At 41.0% G+C, this 17,368-nt stretch overlaps 1 protein-coding gene across 2 annotated transcripts in view; it reads left to right on the top strand.

Moving 5' to 3' along the window:
* Positions 1–17,368, top strand: part of PDE8A (phosphodiesterase 8A) — a 310,375-nt gene that overhangs the window by 194,179 nt on the left and 98,828 nt on the right. The window lies entirely within an intron of this gene.

Here is a 17,368-nt window from a genome sequence, read left to right as displayed (position 1 = left end):
CAAACCCCACTCACACCCACCCCCACAAACTTCACACCCCCCCACACACCTGACACCTACCTCTCAACCACACACCCCCACACATCAAATACCTGCATATATTTCTAAAGAAGGTTCAAATAATGTTATATTTAGTTTAAGTGTAAAAAAAATGTAATTCATGTTGCATAATTTTGAGCTTTTCTGTGCATAATTCCCTGGGGTGTACTAACCCAACACTGCTGCACAAATGCTGAGCTTGAGGTACATATGCTGCTGTATCTGTGCTAATGTTCCAATTTAGACATGAATATCAGGATATTTAGACTGTCCATATTTGACATTTGCAGATTTAGACCCTATATTTTGAGGAACTAAAAATTGCTGTCTAATAACAACATTGTAAGGTTCTCCTCAGATAAATAAAACAGTGAGTTGTAAACAGAAGCTTTCTGGTCTATGAACTGCATATATGATATTTTCAAGAAATTGGAACAAGATTTTTCCTCATTATCAGGACATTTAAAAGTAAAAGTAAAAAAAGTTTATTTTGTCCATACACATTTGCTAGAGGCTCTTTCTCTGCCACACACATATACATATAGAATTGTATTTTTGTCACGTAAAATAAAAACTTGTTAGTCGCACCACTCATTGCAACTCTCCATTCAGAAGTTTTGATGTGCTAGGCGTGCAATGAGCTGTTATCTGGTATTCATGGTTTTTCTACAAATGTCATAAGCTGCAGCTATGTTTTCTCTGTATTCTGCTGTTGAGTCTTGCCAGAAAGTAAGTCTTTAGATGCTTTTGCATTTTATAATTGACTGTTTGATATGTTGCTACACAGGTAGCTTTCTTGGATTGTGTTAAAGAAGGGAAAGAAAAAATCACTCTTAAGAATCAGTTTAGACCAAGAAGACTCTTATTAAGAATGTCATCAGATGTGTCTAATGCCCATTAATTCAAGTATATGTTACATGAGTTGACTCTTGGGTCATATTGGCATTGTTACATGCTTTTCAATTCCTTACTGTTTAAATGTATTTACTGGATAGAGTAGCCTCATTTTGTTTTGGAACTAGAACTTTTCTCCCTGTTCCTTTCTCTTAATTTGTCTTAATCTAAATTATCCTTCCCAGTTTCTCAAGGCTTCTTCATACCCTCATTCAGCTGCTCTAAAATTCTCCTTTATGAGCATAGAATTGTGCATCAGTCTGTTGCTAGAAATACACTGAATTATTTTCACCATTTCCAAGGACTTCTAAAATGAAGCATTTTGAAGTATACATTCTTATTATATGACTTCTTTGGCTATACAGTGATTATTAATCACCACAGAAGCAAAAAGGAAATGACATCAGTAGATAAGATGAACTATGCAATAGCAGCAGCTTTATTCACATTGAATACACTATTCATTTACACAAAAAGATCATTTCTCAATTCAAAGAGGAATATTCTAATTTAAGGTCTAACTTAGGCCATATGTCAAAATCTCTATGGAAACAAAGCTTACTACTGTGTAGTGATCCCATTAGAAACACATTCCTCTTTGTAGATGGGATAGTAGTAGGTGCATCTAACACTTGGAACATCAGCTTTTTCTGACAAGCATGCTTTTACATCTGAAAATACTCTTTTCCATATTAATGTGTGTTGATATATTTCTGTACTGATAAAGATGACATTTTTGGGAGGCCATTTTGTTAATCAGATATAAAATGACCTAAAAATAAAATTTGAACATAAAATAGTCAATTGCTTATAGAATGCTTGTTGGCTATCTGAAACTTAATCTTGGATTTTATCTGATGTTTTCTATCTAAATAAAAATATTTTTCTCCATCACTCTAGGTGAATAAAATAATGTAGGTTAGAAATGACAAAGAATCTTAATACATAGATTAGAAAATAAGATTCCTTAATTAATAACATAAGACGAAGTAGAGAGTTGGACTAAAAGAAATGTCATGAAGTTCAATAAGGACAAGTGCAAAATCCTGCACTTAGGATGGAACAATCCCATGCACCAGTACAAGCTGAGGGCTGACTGGCTAAGCGGCAACTCTGCAGAAAAGGACCTAGAGGTTACAGTGGACAATAAGCTGAATATGAGCCTGCAGTGTGCCCTTGTTGCAAAGAAGCTTAAAAGCATACTGGGCTGCACTGGTACGAGCATTGCCAGTAGATTAAGGCAAGTGATTTTTCTCCTGTATTCGTACTGGTGAGGCCATATCTGGAATACTATGTCCAGTTGTGGGCCCCCTACTACAGAAAGGATGTGGACAAATTGGAGAGAGTCCAGTGGAGGGCAGTGAAAATGGGTGGAGGGTTGGGGAACAGGGCTTATGAGGACAGGCTGAGGGAACTGGTTTTATTGGGTGCCTATACACATGCTCTGATGCATTCTGGTTAGAACACACAGGGACAGACTCAATTAAGTGATTTGTGAATCAATTTCTACTACTAGAAGTACTAGCAGAATAATTGAGTCTGCTGGAGCATAACGAAGAGCTGCTCTAATTAAAATGTCCCTCCGCTCTGCCCGCTCCCTACCCTGGAGCATGTGTTTAGGCATCTATTTAGTCTGGAGAAGAGAAGATTGGGGGCGGGGGGGGGAGAAATCAATCACAGCATTCAACTACAGCCAGGTACAGACATTACACTCAAATCAGTATAAGTGTCCAGAAACTGGTTAAACCTGGAACAGAACAGAAGTGCTCATAGACCAATTTAAAAATGGTAGAACCTGGTTTAAGATAGTCTTGGATGGATGTAGTGTTAGATTTAATCAGTTTAAGTTAGACTGATCGATCACATTTCAGTACTAGACCCATCCTGAATTAAGTTAACTTGTAGCTCTCAGCATCCCAGGCTGCTTTGCAGGCACCTACCAACCCCCCCTTGCAGGGTGGGCAGGCTAGCCTTCGCCTGCGCTTGTCTGCTCAAGTTGAGCTCTGAACCAACCCTGCCTCTGCAGCTATGGCAGCAAAGACTCTGTTCCCCAGCCCTGCATCCTGCTTACACCTGTCAGCGGGGCCAGGCAGTAGGGAGGGGCAGAACAGAGACCCCTGCCCCCCTTCACGAGCACAGCTGGGCGGGGGAGGGACGTGCATGGCGGGGACTTCCCACCTCCTCTACTGCATGTCCCAATGCAGCTTCTCTCCCCAGCCCTGACCCCCACAGCAGTGGGGGAGGGGAGGGAAAGCAGAGGCCTTCACCCCAACCGTCCCAGTCAGATGGCTGGTAAGAGTCTCTGTGCTGGGCCATTTAGCAAGGAAGAGGGGAAGCCCCTGCTGCCTGGCCTCCTCCATCCGTTCTTGGAAGGCTGGGTCCATGTGGTGGGGGGGTCTCTGCTTCCCTCCCCCTTTACCCCATGTGCTACCGCTGTGGGCAGGGGGCAGGGGTGGGCCTGGGAAGAGAGTCTGTACTGGCTCCCCCCCTCCCTGCAGCTGACAGTTGGGAGCATGTGCCCATCAACCAGTCTGGTGTGGCCTGCCACATGGCTTCATTCGGCTGTCCTTGGCAATCTGGCATGTTGGGAGGCATATGAGAGTGGCCCCAGCCTGCTGGCCTTGTCCAGTGCAGGCATCTGCATGCCCCCCGCCCCCCCCCCAAGGGCAAACATGTTCCATTTACTCCCGATCCAATCTACACAGTTTAAAGAAATCCCGGAAGGTTTGACTGATTCTGCCTTGTGCTTTCTGAAAGTTTGTTTCTAGCCTACCTGAAGGGGGGTTCAAAAGAGGATGGAGCTAGACTGTTTTCAGTGGTGACAGATGGCAGAACAAGGAACAATGGTCTCAAGTTGCAGCAAGGGAAATTGAGGTTAGATAGCAGGAAACTCTTTCTCACTAGGAGGGTAGTACAACACTGGAACAGGTTATCCAGCAAGGTGGTAGAACCTCCATCTTTGGAGGTTTTTAAGACCCAGCTAGACAGTCTTGGCTGAGATGCTATAGTTGGGGCTAGTCCTGCTTTGAGCAGGGGGTTGGACTAGATGACTTCCCAAAGTCCCTTCTAACCCTAATTTTCTGTGATTCTAAGATAGTTTTTTTTTGCCAAGCAAAGTCTCTTTGAGCTCTGGTTTTATATACAGAGTTGGAAAAGAAAACATATATGCTTTGTTTATATTGTGCCTTCCATCCAAAAATATTAATGTGCCTTAGAAACATTAATTAAGCCTCGTGACACCATTGTGGGGTAATTAAGTCTTCCAGCCACTTTGTGGATATTAGTTTGAGGCACAGAATGGTTAAGCAGCATGCTGAAGGTCACGAAACGAGTCACTACCAGAGCCAAAAATAGAGCCTTGGCATGGTTCTCTCTGCTCACGATACTGGGCCAGAGCGCCTGCCCAGCCTATACCTAAATTCAAGAAAAGGGTTTGGTTTCAAGCAAGGGAGGGCAAATGTCAAGATTCTTAGGTAATTTCTATCTCCAGCTCTTCTGAGATACTTGTGTTTGTGTGCTGCTGTAATTGTTGTCTATGGAAACTGAAGGCAGTTAGGGGGAAGGCGGAAGAAGTCCTCAGAATAGTCATTCTGACAAGAAATACTGAGAGATATCGTTAGCCATGCTAGTCTGAAGTCAAGCAGAAGTTAGGGTAGATTTGCATTTTATAGCCTAACTAAATTAGCGAGATATAGATAAAATAAGCTTTCATGAACTGGAGATATTTATTAATATTTAATAATCCACTTAGCATTAAGTTCTTAATACATTATATCACATTGACAATTACATATCTTAATATAAATTATTTAATGTTTATTCAATATTTAAGAAATATTAAGCTGAAAAGCAATAGTACCCTCTTTATCAGCAGATTGGTCAGCATAGCCACCCATCCTTCCTTTGCTACCCTGGCCTTTGTGTTTTCATACAATAGGATTCAACTACTTCCCTTTTTATTTAAGGCTATCTGCTGCCTGCCTTTAGTCACTGTGTGCGCCTCCCACTAAAATTACAGTTTGACAATGGAAGCCTTTAAATAAATACACCCATGTAGTTTATAGAGATGTGATTATTTGAAATCTATTCAGGTAGTTGCTAGACTGCTATAACTTCTTTCTCATCAGAATAGACCAGTATCTCTTTCCCTATCCACATTTTAACCTCAAACCTTTAATAGCCTGAAAATTGACAATTTTAGCAAAGAATGGTGTTTATCTAGGACCTACAAACCCAGGCTTCTGATAAGGTAAGCTGATTTCTTGAACTTGTTGATAACACATCAACAAGCAGTGAGCTCTGTGCCACTGAGACCTTGGGTCTCAGCCTCTGGTCTCTACTGCCAGTCCCACCCCTCATGCTAGTGAGCTGTCCATCTCACCTCACTTTTCAACATCTTAGATCCGCAGAGGGAGGGAATGAATGAAAGTGGAAAAGCCTCATTCTTCTCTCACTTGCATCTCGGGGTCCTCTGCTCAGATCTGAGCTCATGCAAATCTATCTAATACTTTTTACGTGTTGATACCCATATGTGAATGAGTTGGGTGAGTTTTATTCCTATTTCTCAAGTCAACATCTCAGTTTGCAAGAATTTTTACGTTTGTTAGTAGGTTCAACAGAAACGTTAGTGTATGTGTGTGCATGGAACAGAGAAGCCAAATAATTTCAGTGGTATGGAAACCTAATATAACCGTTCTCTGGTTAGGTCATACTGAGCGCATCTACATGAGATGCTTACTATGCATTAGCCTAATAACACTGCACGGTAGCGTGTCATGGCAAAAACTGTGCTAAAAGCGTGCTGCGCAGTGGTATTAAGCTAATGCGCAATAAGTGTCACTAAATAACTGTGCACCAGTGCTACTCTGCAGTAACTTTAGGCACTGTGCATTTAGTTAGTACTTTATTAAGGAAGTACTAAACTAAATTTGCAGTATCTAAGGTACATTAATGAATGTGTAGACACGCCCACTATGTTGTCAGAGGTCGTTTTACTTGATCCCCAAGTCAGCAGACATCCAGCTACATCAGTCAAGTTTCTCTGATGGTTCCACTCCCATTATTATTATCTGTCAGTTCCACTGGTGTGTATTGTGCTGAACAGTATTATTTCCTGACCTGACTACCAGTAGAGTATCCAGAGGGTTTGCAGGTGAACATTTATGGGAGTGGTTGTGTTTTTTTCACCCCACATCCTGCCTAACTTCAAAGTCTAGCAGAAGCCATGTGGGTATAGTGTACCCTCCCATCCTGCTTGCAGATACTGAGGGGTATAATTTCCCCTCCGTTCTTTTTCTCAAGCAAAAGCTATTGTAGTCTGTGGTAATTACCTTGAAATCATGGATTACTGTGAAATAAGTATCCTCATGGGGTAATGAAGGATGAGTGTGGGTTATTTTTTTGGAAGGGGCTGGCATTATTTGCTTTTGGGTATCCTTGTTTAGCCATTTGTTGCCCTCTGGCTGCTTGCCAGGATGAGGATGAACCAAGTCAGTTAATATAACTAGGGCTGCCTCAGGGATGAATTTGGCCAAACACTGGTGCCTTATCATTTGAGTGCAGCATTGACTTGGCCAGTTCTGTGTCTTCCACTCCAGGATTACATGTTTCTCTCTCTCAGAAGAATTTGTCCAAGAAGTCTAAGGAGCATCCGGTTCATGCCTATTGTTCCCCTTCCCTGTTACAACGAGTAAGGCAGACTTTTGTACTGTTCCAAATTTAGATGCTGATTTTTCATCTTAATTAAGAATCTGTTCACCTTGGTTTATGGCTAAGAAAAATACCTGGACGGCAGGGAAGCCCTGAATTTTTGCTCATTCCTGCTCATTCAAAAAGATAATTCTTCATATTTTAGGAAACGTTCCTTGTGTGTTTACATTCAGATTTCCAGGTTCTCTGAGATTAACACTTCCAGGTTTGTTTCAGTCCAATAGACAGCCAGTTGCTTAGCCTGAGTATTTAAAAGACTGTTTTAAAAGACTCTCTGTTTCCTAGGTAAAAATAGCTCAATAGAATCCAAAGCAGCAGAAAAAATGGCCAGATTTAACCACCACTTTATCAAACACTGCCATGTTCCATCCTTCACCAGTGATAAAAGTGGTCAGATCCAACCACCACTTTATTAAATACTGCCATGTTCTTTCCTGTAGAAATACAGCCTGGGGAATGCTTGGCAAGACTGCACTACTACAGAGAAGGACCTGGGGGTTGCAGTGGACTGTAAGCTAAATATGAGCCAACAGTGTGCTGCTGTTGTGAAAAAAGCCAACAGCATACTGGGTTTTATTAATAGGACTGTCACTTGCAAATGCAAGGGAAGTGATTCTTCCACTCTTCAATACTGGTGAGTCCTCACCTGGAGTACTGTGTCTAGTTTTGATCTGCATACTTCAGGAAAAACATGGACAGCTTGGAAAAGGTCCAGCACAGAGCAACAGAAATTATTAGGGGCTTCAGAGGCAATACTTACAAGGAACAACTGAAAGAACTAGGATTATTTAGCCTGGAGAAGATGTGACTAAGGGGGATTTGTTAAAAGTCTTCAGATACCTGCAGGGTAATTACAGAGAGGATAGAGATGGGCTTTTCTCTCTGGCTGTAGAGAACAGGACTAGAAGGAATGGCCTCAAGCACCAGTGAAAGAAATTTAGCTTGGAGATTAGGAGGGGCTTTCTGACTATGAGGGTAGTCAGGCATTGGAACGGGTTACCTAGAAAAGTTGTGGACTCTCCATGCTTGGAAAATTTCAAAAGCAGGTTAGACAGACACTTGGCTGGGATGGCTTAGTCAGAGATGATCCTGCCTTGAGCAGGAATCTGAACTAGATGACCTTGTGAGGTCTCTTCTAACCTGACTTTCATATAAGCCTATGTTTTGTTGGGCAGTGGAAAAGATGGGAGGCTGCTGTTTTTGTTCTAAGGGTGGCACATGTTATTGAAACAAGCTACTTAGGAAGTGGCACTAAGGCTACATCTCTCTGGTCAATTCTTGCTCTTTACAGTTAAGAGTTATCTAAACTAGATTGGGATGTACATCCTTCCATTCCACTGAAGCAGCAGTTCTGTGCGCCACAGTATTTCCTTGGCCCGGCAAAACCTGGATTCAAGTCAGAAATGAGCTAAAAGATTAATTTGTCAAAATATAGGTGTCATTTGCCCACAGCTGACAAATATTAAAGCAGTTATTGTAAAATAAATGTTAGACTACAAAGAGATGTTATTACCTCCTGGATCATACCTCCATTACTTCCCGGATAATATGTATATGTACACACATACACACATGCTACATACAGACATTGTTTCTACTGGAAGAGTTGCTGGTCTCCCAGTAGAAACCACAAGTATACAGATGTTCAGGATTTTTCTCCCAAATCAAAAATGTCTGTTCCAGGAGAAAAATAACCCAGGCATAACCAGTGTTAAATCATTCCCAATAGAATTTTTCTTGAGTGAGTGAGTAAATTCCAGGGTGTTTTGCTTCTGCCCCTAGAGTCAACATGTAGCTCACTGGACTCTCTTGCTCCAGCCATCACAGAGCAGAACATGCCCCCCTTCACAATCCCAGGAAGATGCAGGCTGACCCTGAGCAGTTTGGGTCAGCCAAGCAGAGCTGCCCTGTGCACTACTGCCATCTGTCTTTAGGCAGACTGAGGGAGCCTGCAGAGCAAGCTGAGATGTGTGCACAGCGGACCTTTGGCTGTGCAGCGTCAGCACTGCAAGCTCTTTGCTCTTCAGGGGTCAGAACTTGAATGTCTGTTCAGGCATCTCCAAGTAAGATTTTCTAGCAGGAATACAAATCTGTGAGCATCCTCCCAGATTTCTCCCACCATTTGAATGTGTTTATGCAACATCATTGTTAAGGTGTCATCTGATAGTGGTAATAAGATGATATTATAGTCAAATGGTGCCATGCTGTGCATATGCTAGGTGGAATTTACAGTTAAGCATGATCCATTTCAAACAAAAAATATTTATTTAAAATATAGGCAATCTTGTTCAGAATATCAGCACCAAAATTAACTAAAGTATTAAAAATTATGGTTCTAGAATCACAAATTTTGTCCAGATCCTCAAGTGGTGTAAATCAGCGTAGCTCACTGACTTCAGCATGGTGACTTCAATTTACACCAGTTAAGGATCTATCCCTATCTCACTGAAATGCTCATTTTCATGAAAAATGCACCAGACATCATAGGATTCCAGTAGTTCCGGCCCATTTGTCTGCTGCTGCTAGGAAGTTGTTTACTCTTTGTATCACTCTCTGCTGACGTCTGCTCACTGAACAATGTCATCAAATTTCCTGTTTTTTGGCCTCTGGAAAGTAGCTCCCCCACCTTAATGCTAAGGCTTTGCTGCATGGAGATCCATGGAGCCGGATAAACCCAGCAGACAGGATGTAAGGTTAAAAGCAGCATAGCTAAGTAAATAAAGTAGGTGTTCAGTTGTGAACTATAGTAGTTTGCCTACCATGTGGATAAAACTGACAACTTTAAACACTGAACTAGGTCTTAAAAAAGCCACATTATTTCCATGTTTTTTAATTAAAAATATAATCTTCTCTTTGTTTTTCCTTTGGTAAATGAGATTTCTCTCTAAACAATGTTAGCAAAATTCTTCCTGTTGCTATAATCTAAAATAGATTATAATTTAGTGTTATATGATACCACTCGCATCAAGGTATTGCAAAACACTTTGCAGAATATTAGTTCAAAGGCTGGTAAGACTATAAAAGCCATGTTGCGTTTATCAATAGCTCACGCACTGATTTGAATAACAACCCCTTTCAGTGAGAGCCGAAATGTTCACTTTTCATAGGGATCTAATTCCCTATTTTTTTGTCTATAATATTACTGATGTCACTGTATTAGCCTACCGCAATCCAGAGCAAAAGGAAGTGACTTTTGGGAAAACACCCTTGTGCAAAAAATAAAACCTCAAACAGGCGCAACTATGCTTTGTTCTCATTCCTCCTCAGCTCTGTAGCAGGTCTGTGACTCCAAACAGCTGCTCCTCCCTCCCTCCTCCTCTCGCCCCCCTGCCCCTCCAACTTTTAACCATACTCTGCTCTCTCCTGTATCCTGTGTTTCCCTTTCTCCAAAGCAGCTTCTCTATTCTGCCCAGAGTGGCTCATTGCTTTATGAAAGCCGTGCTTAGGAAGGAGTTTAGAACATCTTTCTCTTTAAAAAGCTACTTTTATAAAATGTGGAACTGCCTTGGAAAGCAGTAAGAAAAAAAAAATGGAGGGTGACTAAACATTAGGACAATAACCAAGAGAGTCAAAGTGATATATATGTAAGCTGAGTTGTCATCAGCATGTTGGAGATGTTTCCTGGTCAGTCAGCTGTGGTTGTTTTTTTCCCCTTTTGTTTGTTTTTTTATTTTATGTTTTGTGTAATTCTTTGTTAAGGAACAGAGAGATTAATTCATGTAAAACTAACGTATTGATTTGATTTTCCTCTCTTCCTTTCTGCCTCCTTCTTTAGAATAAATATTGTGTTAGTATGACATGCTTGTACTTTTAATGAGTGGGAAAATTCATCTTATATGAATTATGAATTGAGTCTGGAGCAAGGTCTACAGTCCTGTAGTGTTCATCTCACTGAACTGAGGGATTTTTTTTTTTTTGCCTGCACACAATTAAAACATGTTGGATCTTCTGACCAGCTCCTTCAAATGTCAAAAGTAAACTAACAGGTTCCTACCCCCTGCAGTCTCCCTTGGACTGCTAGCACCTAAGGTGGTGACCAGCCAACACACCAGATATATGCAAAAAAGTACTGGCTACAGGGTCCAAGTGATCATAGTGCACCCATGCCTCAGAGAAACACATGCCCATGTCAAGTGAAAGCAAATATGAGAAACCATTGATGCTCCATGATATAATTTTTTCCTGCTTTTGCCTTTCCCTTATGTAGTGCATAAGTGAATACGGCAGTAGCTTAGAATTGTCATGCTATAGGTTTTTAAAATAAAGGGCCTAATACAAAGCCCGCAAAGTCAAAAGGAGCCTTTCCGCTGTTTTCAGTTGGGTTGGAATAAACCCCTAGATGTGGGCCTTCCCCGATACGAACTGCCGGGCTAAAGCTTGATTTGGAGAAATGAGACTGGTAGTGCAATGTATTCAACCTTTGTAGTGCCTCTTGTAGGGTTATAAGAGAAACCAAACAATGATCTGGACCCAGTCTCTGGTGGATATTTGCCCAGAGTGTAAAACCCATACCAGTCCCCTCCCAGGTTGGAGTAAATGCTGTCTTTGCTCAGGAGAGGTTCGGGAAAGAAGTGTCAGAACCGTTGCAGTTAAGATTTAAAAGTTAGGTAAAAGTAACATGTCTTCCATTCAGTTGGCAGAGGCTCCTTTCTCTCTTTCTTTCTCTGCCTCTCCCTGCTCTAAGTCCTTATATGTATTCCTTTTTAGCTCTAGTAATGTTTTACTGCTTCTCTGTGGCTCTTGCTGGACTTTTGTTCCCTACCATCAGATAATGGAAGTCTTTGTACTTCTGCCCCTATGACAACTCTGCATCGCTTTATTCTGTGCTGTGATTCCTCATTCCTTTTCCCCTTTGCATCTATTTGCAATAGTTTGATTTTGCCCCTTCTTGGCAGTGTGGGGATAAAGCTCCACTCCTTTTCCCACTCCTCTGAACAGCTTGTCAGTGAAGGTAAATAGAAGGATTTATGTCTGATCCATTCTAACGTTAATTACCTGCCTCTTAACTCAAGGCCATGCTGCCCAGCACAGTTGCCTGGACAAGAGCTGGGGGTGTGCTATACCCCAAAAGACATGATACAACCTTACCATGGAAGAAGGGAGTTCTGGAGAAATTGTACCCTCAGGTTGTCCTGCTTGCATAGTTCTTTCTGGGGTCCTATGCCACAATTAGACCCTAAACGCTCAATTTAGTTCTTAAAATCGGGACCTATTCCTCCCAGTTATATTAATTCCTAACCTTGCCCTTGTGAAAGGGATGTATAACTACAGGTGCACACAAAAACCATTGTAGAGAGGCAGTTTATTTTATTTCCATCAAATAAATTCCAGATGTTGGCCTCTGTATACTGGAGCTGATAAACGCAGCTTAAATCTACAGTTAGAATCATAGAAAACTAGGGTTGGAAGGGACCTCAGGAGGCCATCTAGTCCAACCCCCTGCTCAAGGCAGGATTAGCCCCAACTATACCATCCCAGCCAAGGCTTTGTCTACTTGGGTCTTTACCTCCAAGGATGGAGATTCCCATACCTCTCTGGGTAGCCTGTATCAGTGCTTTACTACCCTCCTAGTGAGATGGTTTTTCCTAATATCTAACCTAAACTTCCCTTGCTGCAACTTGAGACCATTGCTGCTTGTTCTGTCATCTGCCACCACTGAGAACAGTCTAGCTCCATCCTCTTTTGACCCCCCGCTTCATATAGTTGAAACCTGCTATTAAATACCCTCTCAGTCTTCTCTTCTCTAGAATAAATAAGTTCAGTTCCCTCATAGGTCATGGCCCCAGCTGTCTAACCATTTTTGTTGCCCTACGCTGGACTCTGTCCAAGTTGTCCACATCCTTTCTGTAGTGGGGGGCCCAAAGCTGGACACGGTACTCCAGATGTGGCCTCACCAGTGCAGTATAGAGGGGAATAATCACTTCCCTCAATCTGCTGGCAACACTTCTGCTAATGCAGTTCAGTATGTCGTTAGTCTTCACCACAATGGCACACTGCTAGCTCATATTCAGCTTATTGCCCACTGTAACCTTCAGGTCTTTTTCTGCAGAGCTGCTGCTGCCCCAGTCTGTCCCCAGCCTATACTGGTGTATGGGATTGTTTCATCCTAAGTGCTGGAGTTTGCACTTGTCCTTTGCATTTGTTCAGTCATTTGTTGGGTTACAGAACAGTGAGGAAAATGAGGAGTACCACTACCACCAGTAGTAAGCAGTCCCTTGAACACACTTAATGAAGTAGGATAAGTGCAAGGTGCTGCACCTGGGGAGAGAGAATTTCCAATACACCTATAGACTAGGAAGTACCATTCTGAGTACCACAGCAGTGGAAAGGGATATCAGAGTCTTAGACGACACAGAAATGAACATGAGTCACCAATGTGATAAGGTAATAAGTAAGGCTAACCGCACTCTTTCTTGCATTAGTAAGTGCATCACAAGCAGGTCTAGGGAGGTAATACTTCCCCTCTATGCAGCATTGGTGAGGCTGCAGTTGACGTACTGCATCCAGTTTTGGGCACTGCACTTCAAGAGGGATGTGGATAACCTTGACAGGGTTCAGAGAAGGGCTACTCATATGGTTGAGGGCCTGTGGATCAGATCCTATGAAGACAGACTGAGGGACCTGAATCTCTTGTGGAGGCTAAAGAGAAGGCCAAAAGGTGATCTTGTGGCTGTCTACAGACTTACTGGGGGTGGTCAGCAGGGATTAGGGGATACTCTGTTTACCAGGGCACCCCTTGGGGTTACTAGAAATAATGGCCACAAACTAAGGGAGAGTAGATTTAGATTGGATATCAGGAAGAAATTCTTTACAGTGAGGGTTGCCAAAATATGGAATGGGCTCCAAGGGAGGTGGTTCTTTCTTCTGCCTTGGAGGTGTTCAAGAAGAGATTAGACAGGCACCTAGCTGGGATTATTTAACCCTGGTGCTCTTTCCTGCCTAGAGCAGGGGGTTGGACTTGATGATCTACAAGGTCCCTTCTGACCCTAGAAATCTGTGAAAGCTATAAGTAGGCCTATTTTTGCACAACCTGATGAAATATAGACTGGTGGGAAACCATATTTCAAGAAAATAGTCTACACCTTACAGAGTGAGGGGATAGGGAAAACTAAATCAGAAAGAGAGGAAATACATATATTTGCACACGCATGTTGGAAGAAATGGATCATGTCAAAATGAAAAATATACTTAAAAAGTGAATCTATACACTTTTGGAGCTTGGCTTTTCTATAGGCTGTGTCAAATTTTTCTCCTGAGATGGAGTACCTTAGATGTAGTAGTCTTAATTATCTACAAAGCCTGCTAACTCAGTTCTTTGAAGTCACAGCAACAAAACTCATTTTTCCTTGAGTTTCAGACATAACAGAATTATTTTAACTTTTATAGCTTTTATATGCTTATTTTTACTATGCTGTTTCATTAATGTAATTAATATACAAATTGCAAGCCTATATTAAGTTTAATTCTACATGCAAAAATAAATCAAAACAAGTAGTATGGATGGGAAATACAAAATAGAACTAGATAAACCATCTTAAACAACTGTGAAGTTCTAGTACTTAAAAGGTACGGTGAGTGGAAATTGTTATATTTTAATTTTCATTTTAAAATAGCATTAACTTTTCTTTGAGTTATTGTATGTGAATAGAAATCTCATTCTTGGTTTATAGCAACACAAAAAATATTTTCAAACATAAGCTATAACATTTTTCATATAAAAATCAATTGTCATTGAATTAAGTTATATTTATTTTATTAATTAAAGCTTTATTAACAAATAATGCTTTGTTTAAAAGAAGGATTTGAGTAAAAGTTACAGGATTGTGTCCCTCAATAAAAAGGAATGGGGGTAGGACTGAAATACCACATTTACTTGGAACTCAAAATTATGGTTATCATGATTACCTGAAAAACTTACCTACTGATGGCTTGTTGATTCAACATGTGGAGCTGGTTGTTCAAAACAGAGGGATTCAGTTAAGAAACAAGGAACCAAATGTGTCTTTTTTGATGATTTCTAATTTCACTAACTTAAAGAAAAGGAAGATGAATATGGGGAGACTGAATGAATGCAGAGTGCACTAGATATTTGCTTCTCAGTGGACTCTGAATAGCTGTCCAGTAGAATGAAATTATTTATCATGTCACAGAACTACAGCAGAACATGTTTGTTTCACTCAGAAATAGTACACACATTTTGTTGTTTAATTTTTTGAGAACATGCTGAGAGCAACTGATATTGGAAGGGGCAGAGAGGAGGTTTTCAACCTCCAGTATTTTCTAGCTGTGTTGCAGGACATTGTTTTGTTTCAACACACTTGGAATGCTTTGAAACAAAATTATTTTACAGAATAACTATTAAATTATGCACTTTGTACCATATTCTGAAGTCATCCAGAGTCCAAAATACTGATTCTAATCAAGCAACAACAACAATTTTAGAAGAAGTAAAATGCAGAGAATATTCAAATCCCAAAGTATTAGTCCCTTTGTGCTCACTGCAAACGTCTGCTGTTCCTGACGTTTCAGGCCAGCTGTGTAGACCATACATATTACTGATTCTAATATTTAGTCAAAATATAAAACTGTCATAAAGTAGTTCAGCAGAATGGAAACTAAAACATTGAAGCAGTCCACCATTTGTTTTGTCTTGGAGAAGAAGGACAGAGATGGAGAGGAAACTGCCAACCATACAAATATGAATGTGGTAAAAATGTTTGTCCTGGCTCAGAGCAACATACAAGTGCATAAAACATATCAAATGAAATTTCCCATGATTGATAAAAGCTTTCCTAATCAGAACACTATTTCTCTCCTCTACCCGTTGTAAGTCATTACAGCTTTATGTTCAAAGTTCAAGCAGAAAGAGAAATTAGTTATTCTATCCAAGTAATAAAACTTCCTAAGAGTTTGATCCAGGTCATTCTTCAGTAGGCCTATAGGTTTTTTCCTTTTAATTCTCCAGAATGATCCTGGAAGGAGCTGGGCAACTTCTTTGGAGGTGGTGATAAACTCCAGAGTCCGTCATTTTTTCCCTCATTTATTTGTGGCATTGGACTTTATTTCAGAAAGTAATTTTTTTTTTGTTTATCCCTCATATCTGGAGTAGTAATTTCATATTAATGGTTTCATGCAAAGTGTTCTTATTTGACTAGCTTGGAAGAAAGCTTGTAGCATTTTTAAACACAGTAATGGGCCTCTCTTTTGCATTGAGCTCAAGAAATTTCACATTTATTCTTGCAGTACTAAAAATCAGGTATAGTGATCATTACCTACTGGAACGCCTGAGCATCGGGTGTGTTCTAAATAGAATTGTTGTGTTTGCTCTCTGCAGTGTTCTAATTTCCCATTGCTTAGGAAGAAGAGAACTTACTACAGTTGGCATCTTAATCAACCCTGCTAGAAATGTCCAAAAGTTTCTTTTTTGCATGTTGCAGTCAGATCTGAGCAGCTTTGATTCCCCTTAGCTCAGCTGTGCAGATATAATGTCTGCCTCCCAGAGGGAGGACAGGGAGGCTTGGTAATTAATGTTTCCTGCTAAAAATTCTGATATAAACTCCCTGTCAGAGCTTAGCAGCCTGGATCATTGTCTGGGAAGAAACACTTGGTGCAAGAGAGGAAGAAGGAAGTGGTGCCTGTGAACTTGTTAATGGTATTGCCAGACATTACTTTAAAGTCTTTTTGTCTCTTGTTGGTCTTATGCTTTGGCACTATACTTTCCTGGTCTTTCTAATGCAGAATGCTTAGAACCTCTGCATCCCCTTGCTGAGAAAAGTCAGCTAAGTGAAAAAGTAATATTCAGAGTACAGAAATATTTTGGATTGTTACAAAATCAATTCCTCATGCTTCTAGTTGCCAGAGTCTGTACCTCAGAGAAGATTTCTGGGTAGTTGCCCATCTTTTTTGAATCTCATCATGGTTCTTGTTTGCTTGCATTAGTTTGGAACAATTTTCCGATATGGTGATTGTGTGGACCCTTTCTTTTTCAGATGGATTCTTCTTTACCTTTGTTTTTACAAATGAAACAAAGCTCCATAGTCAGACTAAATGGTGCTGGTGTTATACTGAGTTCTGTGATAGAGTTGTTTAGACCATGGGTGGCCAACCTGAAGCATAGGTACCATAAGTTGCACAGGCAGCTTGTGTGTGGCACATAGCAAATTGGAGAGGGAGGAGGACATACAGTGGTAAATAAGGCAGATAGCGGAAAGCAGAGCAGCCGATTGGGGAGGGAGCAAGCGAAGGAAGTAGGAAGCAGAACAGCAGATCAGGCAGGGAAAGGACATCGCACTGGCACTCAGGAAGACTGTGGTGGCACTCCTGCTGAAAAGGCTGGCCTCTGTTGGCATAGATTATGTCACCTCTTGCTTGACCTTGCAGTGTAAATTCCTTCATTATGTTAGCTGCTTCACATACACAGAAGATGTTTCCAAGACAATGGGAATATCTACACATGCATTAGTGTGCCATGTCCCCTCAAGATTCCGTGGCACATCTGGTAATGTCTGATGACATACCACTTGGGAAATGCTGGAATAGGCTACTGCACATTAAAGTGCACTTGTAGATATGCCCAGTGTCTTGTATTTTGTAAAAAGAGAATCAGTCCCCACCTAGGAAATCAGTCCCTTGGAGACCACCTACTTTGTAGGCAAGTTGTTGACAAAATTGTGCAGGAGGTGGTAAGTATAGATTTCATAGATTTCATAGGCATTAGGGCTGGAAG

Source organism: Gavialis gangeticus, unplaced genomic scaffold (genome assembly GCF_001723915.1).
Source record: "Gavialis gangeticus isolate Ggan-Ray unplaced genomic scaffold, GavGan_comp1, whole genome shotgun sequence".
Taxonomy (NCBI): Eukaryota; Metazoa; Chordata; order Crocodylia; family Gavialidae; genus Gavialis; species Gavialis gangeticus.
This window is presented reverse-complemented; position numbering and strand designations above follow the sequence as displayed.